An 8,661-nucleotide genomic window follows, 5' to 3' on the forward strand; every position below is an offset into this window, starting at 1 on the left:
TCTTATTCCTGGAACAATAAATGCTCAAATAATCTTATTCTCTGTAGGCAAAAAGCCTACAATGTGCTGTATAATGTGTAGGATTCCCCATGAGCCAAGAAACTGACAATGCGTAATATAGTCCCCTGACTTGATAGAAGCCATATATCCCCCCCACCATCCTCCCCTAGATAATCAAGCTGAATGTGTGAAGACTGCAGGGAGCCAATATCACAAGAACACCAGTGATGGATGGAATTATCTGAAGTGCTCTTATTTTGAGCACCCCAGGTAGAATAATGTCTGAATTGGCCTAATGAGATGAGGTAAGCGTTAGAACTAAGGTTATTGTTACCAAGATCTCCTTCTCTTCCAAGAACCAAGAGATATTTGGGTTTGCTTGTAAGCCCATGTTACCCAGTGAATAACCTATTCCCTTCTCATCTCCCCGCTAGAATGGTTTATATAAATTGGGTCAGTTTTTCTCCCTTTTTGTGATATAGTTCTCATGGTGCAATAACCTACCACATGTTAGGATTCTGATGTCTATCTTTAAGACCTAAGAATTCAAAGATAAATACAGGAGAAAAGAAGAGGGAGAGGGAGGGAGGGAGGAGAGAGAGAGAGAGAGAACAATTATCAGAAGAATGGAGCAAATTTTATGTTGAGTCAGTTCTGAGGATCTGCAATTACATCCATAGAATAATTGTATGTATGCATGCATATATGTATGTATGTATGTATGCATGCATGTATGTATGAAGGTAGGTAGGTAGGTCGGTAGGTGTCCATGTTTATATCTATGTCTATAGATATAGGTATATGTGTGTATGTATATGTGAGTTTGTGTATGCAAGAGGTGTACCTTTGCAATGCATTTTTACATTGAAGTGCATTTTCCATCCCTGTGGATTGGTTGCTTTATCAGCATATTTGTTGATAAGATGTTATAGATTAGAGAACCTGAGGACATGTTATCATTGTGTTTCTTGTTTTTGTGCCTTAGTTTGCTGACTGGCTGTAACCTTGAAGAGCATTGCTTACTCTTCAACATTTCTGTTTAGGGTTTTGGTTCAGGGTTCTAAGTCTTCATTCCATCCCTGCCACCATATGTTATTCCTTTTCCATTCCTACATAGCTCAGTATGCAACCTGTGTTGCCCTGTTACTACTACCATTGCTACTACATATGATCTATGTAAAACTCCTCCCTCCCTCCCTCCTTCCTTCCTTCCTTCCTTCCTTCCTATATTCATGTAGCTACCATCTTAGTCCAAAATTAATGGTTAACCCCACTCCATATTTTAGAAGGCTTCAGAACTCCTCTGCAAACAATTAAATTATTTCAGTGTCTATCAAAACTAGAAACCGTTTTGATGTGCATTGGTGAGGTTGCTATTAGTGATTGTTACTGTTAATATAAAACCTCTTGTTTGATGGAGTGAGATCCCCACCCCACCCAGGAATAATAAGACTCAATTGGAAGCTTCATATAAGAAAGGGTTTAAAATTGCTGAATCTTAAACCTAGTTTAACAAATGCTAATGATATAGCAAGCATGTACAAGAAGCAAAAAATACCCCAAAAAATTAAAGAAAAAAGATGGCATTGCCTCTAGGACTGGAACCGGAATGGTCACACAATTGCACAATCTGGCAGATGCTACTGGTGCACAGTTACCTACTGCACCGGTAGCAACCCATCCCTGAAATAGTTGCTTTATAAGAGTTGAAAGCCACTTTTTCCGCCTTTTTGGTGCCTTCAAGTCAGTGTTGACTCCTGGCAACTGCCTAAACAAGTCCTTGCAGTTTTTGTGGAAAGATATCTAAAGTGGTTTGCCATTGTCTCCTTCCTAGGGCTGAGTGAGAGTAACTGGCCCAAGGTCACCCAGCTGGTTTTATACCTAAGATGGACTAAAACATATGGTTTACTGGTTTTTATAGCCTGATCTGCTGTGGTCTAGAGATGGAGCTCTGGCCTCACAATCAGGAGGTTGGGTGTTCAATTCTAGATAGAGGCAGGGTCTCCTGCTTGGGTGGGGGATTGGATTAAATGACCCACAAGGTCCCTTCCAACTCTGTTAATCTGTTAACACTACAACAAACTGATACCAAACTGAAAGCCACTTTGATGTTGCAGAAACACTCCTTTCTTACAATGCAATAGTATCCAATGATCCAACCCAATACTCTAGAATCCAAGACTGAACTGTTTGCATGATAAAAACAGGTAAAATTGGCATCAAATGTGAATGACTTGCAAGTGAAAGTTGAGAAAAGTTTGTCTTTCCTTTTCAGAATATAATTAAATTCCAGTCTAACTTAGAAAATGACCTTTCTGTGATGTTTGTCCAAGACTACAATAACAATTGGAGATGGGATAAAAAAGATTAGATTTATTAAATTTATAGGCCGCCCTTCTCCTCGCCGACTCAGGGTGGCTTACAGGAATAAAATATAAACAAGATAAAAATAATACAAACAATTGAAAAATTAAGAGAATAAACAAGGGCTGAATTCTTTTTCTCTCTTTTTCTTTCTTTTACATACCCACCCATCTTATGTCAAACTCTGAGTGGCTCCCAATCAACACTTAAAACAGCTTCAATAAGTGCAAATCTATTAAAAACTATACATGTTAAGAACCTGGCAACAACATTCTTGGGTTTTTGTTTTTTTTTGGCATTTCAGAAGAAAAAATAGACTGCAAGTTTTGAATTGTAATTCATGTATTGTATTAGGAACTTGCCAAATATATTGATAAAGACAGATTGCATTTGAAAATCAAGACTCCAACCTCTTCTGGAGTTTGACTTTGAATTGGGAAGCAAGAGACTAAGTGCCTTTCTCCAATGTTCTGCTGAGGTGTTATCCATCCTTGAATGGGAAGAAAACTTTGAATTGGCTGTTCCTGTGATTGATCTCCTTCCTACCCTTTTGGCCTCTCTTCCCACTCACTACAGGCAGTTGGCTTTTCTTTAGCATAATAGGAGATAAAGCCTAAGAGATTTTATATCTCTTGAAGCTGTTTTTCAAAGGTGCTAGAGTAAAAGGGGGGTGGGGGGGGGAGAGATACATTTAGAGTTATACAAATTCAAAAGATTCATTACATTTATATCACTTGTGGGCTGGGAGTGAGATGAAGGCAACTCCATGGAGACCCAGCTGGAAAAAAGGTTGCCAGGGTATGTTTGTGCCATGACATGCTTAGAGACAAGTGGGGGCAAGTCCTAATTCTTGAGACACTGGAATGATGTATAACAGGGATAGGGAACGTTGGCTCTTCTATGACTTCAACTCCCAGAATTCCCGAGCCATCATGCTAGCCATCATGTCATAGAAGAACTAATGTTCCTACCACTGGTGTATAATTTCAACAGCCATACTCATCATACCCTGCATTTAGCATAATCACTGGGAGATCTTGTTCCTTTTGGATTGAAACTAAATATACCGCATTCTAAAAATTATCTTCATCTTCTTCTCAGTCCCAGAAGGAGAAAGAAAAATAGTGATCTTTTTGGAAGACTGGTCATTCTGAAGTTAAAACTTCATCTTTCCTCCCCATTGTATTAAATGTCTAATGAAGGGAATTTCCAGGAATGAAGGGAAGAAATGTTCTTGCCATCCAGGAAATTCTGTCAAGTTTCCCCGTTCATTTGAGTAAGATGACTTTCACCTTCTTCCAAAGAAAAAGCTACAAACTTTATTATTTTTAGAGTTTTGTCTGTGAGGAACCAGATGATCCTTTTAAGCATTTATGGCATGTATATCCTGAAAGAACTCAAAAAACTCAAGATCATTCTTGTCCTTGTTGGGATCAAACCTGTTGTGGTTAGCTCTGCCCCAGCTCCTGCCCCAAGGACTGTGGATGTGGGGGGGACATCCACATGCTGCAGGCCTGTTTTGCCCCCCCCGGTGGAATCTGATGATGAAGGCTCCTCTGACCAAGAAGACATGAGTGACAGGGAGGAGAGTGTGGCAGACAGCTCAGAAGGAGATCAATTATCTAGCTCCTCCTTGGTTTCAGAACAAGAGTTAATGATACAGCCACGCATGTGGAGAGCGATGCATAGGCAACAACAACTGAGAGATTATTATCAAAGAAAATGAGGCCACCTGTGGTTGGGTGGGGATGTGGTAATTAGTGAGGCTGCTATAAAGAGCAGCCTGTGGGTTTGGCCACTGTGGAGGATTATCTGATGGTTGTGTTTGATGCCTGCTTTGCTGACTTTGACCTTTGTGTGCTGATTTTTCCCTGCTTTGAAACTAAACCAGAGCAAAGTGTGTTTCACTTTGTGAAAGAAGAAGGACTGTGAATTGCCTCACAGCTGCAAGCTAAGTATCACAGGATAAAGGACTTGTACAAATTACCAGTTTGTTTGGAGACGAGTGCTTTGCTATACCAAAAGAGGGCTTAGGTTAAGTGAATTTTCATTATAAAGAACATTGTTTTGCATTTTCAAACGTGTGTGTGTGTATGAAATTTGTACCTGTGAATTTTTGGGAGGAGTGTACCAGAGAGCCCAACAGAACAAAACCCAAGTACTTTGATGCTTGGGCATAACCACCAACCTTGCATTTTAAGCATCCCTATGGATGTTCTTGACCAAAAGTCCCACATTACAAAGCTCTGCAAATATGTACCACTTTGATGTATGTAAAAACACACTTTGTAAAAATAGCATGCCAGACTTGTGTAGGCCAACACAGGATTTTCCGTGTTGCACTGGGAAAAGCAAAAATGCTGTTTCTGAGCAAATTCTTTTTAAAAAGATTGTAGCCTAAAATACCAGTGATTAGTGAGATCTGCAATTTAAATAGAAATATTCTGAAGACATACCAACAGAGATCCTGTTTTACAAACTATTTAGGAGTGTCTAAAGAAACAGAGCAGTTAATAATGCAATATGCATTAGATTCATTTTGGTGATCAATTAGATCACTAAACTAAATAAAAATATATTTTAAAAAATAAATGGAATGAACACTTCAATAAACAGGTTGTCTCTGGATGAAGCTTCTGCACTAGTTCAAGATTGCAAGCCAGACAGTGGCAACTGGAATTTATGCTGGCTTTCTATTGATTTATAAATGGAGAACAGCATTTTAACTGAGCTATGGGAAAGAATCCAATTTTACCCTTTCATGCTTCCTCTGGGCCACTGTACTTGGTTGCAAGAATCTGCAAATAAACAAGGCAGCCTAGATTTATTCTCCAGCTTCATTTAAAAATGAAACTTCTAGAGAGGTTCTGTATTACTTAGGAATTCCTTCTCCTTCCACTTGCTAGAGCAGCATACAACCAATTTTAATGATATCGAAAAGTGCATCTGGTTGCAAAGTGACCAATATCATTTTATTACACCTCCAGATGCTTTTAAATGCAGTGAAGTGATGGCACTAAGTAGTTTGAGTGTTTCCCTTTTTAAAATAAACCATATTGTCTTGCACAGGTTCCTTTGTTTGTTTGTGGATGGGAAAGAACTGAGTTGAAAATGTATTATTTTTTTCATGGAAGTTTGAGATTATGATTGCTTTTGTTTATCCAGAAACTGTAGGAGATGAGAGGGTGGGATAATTGTGGAATGGCATAGTTTGCATTCTTGTGGAAAGCTCCAGAAAAAATGCTGACATAGCTACTAACCCCCCCCCCCCCAACTTCTACATGGATGTGTCTATGAAGTTACAAGGAACCAAGGTCAACTCAAAGAGTCTTTAGTGAATTGATCAATTGGAGGTATGGGGCTCCAATTGGCAGATAGGAAATCTCAACATACTCCTCTTTCCTGAACATCTATAATGAACATCTCTAGAAGTAATTTTCAAACTGCTGTAGGCAGGGATGAGATTCAAAATTTTTCCCTACTGGTTCTGTGGACATGGCTCAATGGGTGTGGCAGGGGAAGGATACTGCAAAATCCTCACTTCCTCTCCATTCCTGGGGGAAGGATATTGCAAAATCTCTATTTCCACCTAACTCTGGGGCTGGTCAGAGGTGCTTTTTGCCGGTTTTCCAAACTACTCAAAATTTCTGCTACCACTTCTCTGAACTACTCAAAACTTTCACTACCAGTTCTCCAGAACCTGTCAGAACCTGTTGGATTTCACCCTGATTTAGTGAAAGAAACTGTAATGTAAAAGAACAAGTTAAAGTTTTTGTGACCCATAAATCTTGTGAGATGGCCATACGTTACAAACTTCAATAATCTCCCAAAATATCTCACAAAATTTGGGATGATTTTTTTAATCATCAGGTGTCCAATGGTGCCTGGAAAGATTGATGATTTCTGATTTTAGAGAGAGTTTTCTTAGGCTATATAATATTGTGATTTCTCTCTCTCTCTCTCTCCAGATGATGTAATCTTGGCAGCCAAAGAATGTGTGGTGGGGTAAGAGTGGAGGCTGGAGAAGGATAAAAAGGGTACAGGATAAAGATCTAATGGATTGTGGCCCAACTTTTTCCAACATTGCAACTCATTGTGGGATTTAAACCAGTCATTTAGCTGGTCTAATGATTTTCTTTCCTATTACTTACAATCAAAGGGATGCTTGATGAAGAATATAACCATCTTGAAAGAGAATGAAGAGATGAATGGACTTTCCATCATGATATCTCCTGCCGGCCGTAGCCAAGGTGGTACTGACAGAGATTAGCATAGAGTTTGTATTGGATTAGCATGAAGGAGATAACTGAGAAATATCAGATAATGTTGGAGGAGCTATATATCAGATATTAGGAAACTGAAGAAGTCTCAACATTTTGACAAACATCCTTAGCTTCTTTTAAAAATATAAATTGGGTTTTATTTAAACAGCTCATACTCATTAACAAAGAAAGGCATAAGATTACCATTTGAATAATATATTTTGATTGCCATAATGAAAAAAAATTCTGGAATAGTTTATTCCTTAGATTACTCATACAAGCATTCCTTTTATAATAAAATGAAATTCTGCAATACTTTATTCCTTAGATAACTCATATAAGCATTTTTCTCCATCTGTTGCCTTTTACATCACAAGTCAGAGACTAGGGGACCTAGTATTACTCTCATATATTATCTTTGGATTTGTTTGTAACATACATTGGAGTAGGCAGAATGATGTTAATCCCCATTCTCATATACTGTGGTTTGTTCAAAACACTGAGAAGTGCTACCTGTGCTAGCTTTAGGGTTTGCTGAAATCATTAGGATAAAAGAAATTGGACCATCAAAACTCAGCAATTGGCGAGAAAAATCTTGGGCACCCATCGCAGCAGCGTTCATGCCCTTAGCATTCAGGTAGCGTATTACAACACACACTTTGCACTTGGAGGGAAATGGAATGAGGACTCTCATCTCTAACCTTTACCATAATGCCAGTTGATGATCTACTGACTACTGGGACTGCTCGTTCTCTTCCGCTGGCTTCCCGCTATACGATAGTAATATCAACTTCCCCTGTGAACATTCCCCACGAGAGCTACGTGCCTTGTAACGTTACTTTCCCGATAACCCTTGTATCTTTCCTGCAATCTCCTGGCTCCATGCTACTGTGTTCTATTTTATGCATGGTGAAGAAACAATGGCTCCTAGGTCCTTTTTTTCCCGGTGAATCAAAGGAAGTAACAGATTTCTTTTTCTCAGTTAAAGCTGATTTCTCACTTCATGTTTTTCAACTTCCTGCTCAAGTCACTATAGCTTGCTATCCTTGGGGAATCACTGTAGCTTCCCATGCTTTCAATCTCAACTTTGCTTTTGGCTCTCTATCAAAAGATCCCACCCCCTCCTTGGAGCCCTTGTGTAATGGCTATGTGTATTTTCTTTAAGCATTCTGCCTGAGAACTATGCTAGGTACATATGTATGGCTCTTAATCAGTGGCTGGATACAGCATATTCATGTGTCTTCTTCTGTGGTGACTATTATGTCTGTATTGACTTGACACTGGGAAAAAGAAATTTATTTATTCATTCATTCATTCATTCATTCATTCATTCATTCATTCATTTATTTGATTTTTATGCCGCCCTTCTCCTTAGATTCAGGGCGGCTTACAACATGTTAGCAATAGCACTTTTTAACAGAGCTAGGCTATTGCCTCCACAATCCGGGTCCTCATTTTACCCACCTCGGAAGGATGGAAGGCTGAGTCAACTTTGAGCCGGTGATGAGATTTGAACTGCTGACCTTGAGATCTACAAGTCAGCTTCAGTGGCCTGCAGTACAGCACTCTACCTGCTGCACCAACCTGGCTCACCTGAGTGAGCCGGGTTGGGGCACTGCATACATAGGGCATATAGCGGCATATTTCTTTCCCAAATGACATACCCATATTTAAATGCAAGAGGCTTATTTTACTCATTCTTAACTACTATTTTAAAAATCTTCTTATTTTTTATTGAAAGATAGAAATCAATACTTTCAACAATTGCACAACTCAAGGCAGAAAGTGCTATTATCTATAAGGTATTTGGATTTCTCGATCATTTTTGTAAGAATGACAAAATAAATTATTCTTTCTGAGGTTTGTTTACTTTCTAGACTGTTGTGGTTTTAACCACTGAACCGAGTAACTGGGGAAAAAGTGAAATCACTTTATAAAATAATTTTCTTCTAAGAACCTTTGGCTTAAAGTTCCAATTCCTTTTGCTTTCTGCTGGACTCAGCAATCCTGACATTTTCAGAAACTTTGAGAAACC

The sequence above is a fragment of the Erythrolamprus reginae genome, chromosome 2 (assembly GCF_031021105.1).
Source record: "Erythrolamprus reginae isolate rEryReg1 chromosome 2, rEryReg1.hap1, whole genome shotgun sequence".
Taxonomy (NCBI): domain Eukaryota; kingdom Metazoa; phylum Chordata; class Lepidosauria; order Squamata; family Dipsadidae; genus Erythrolamprus; species Erythrolamprus reginae.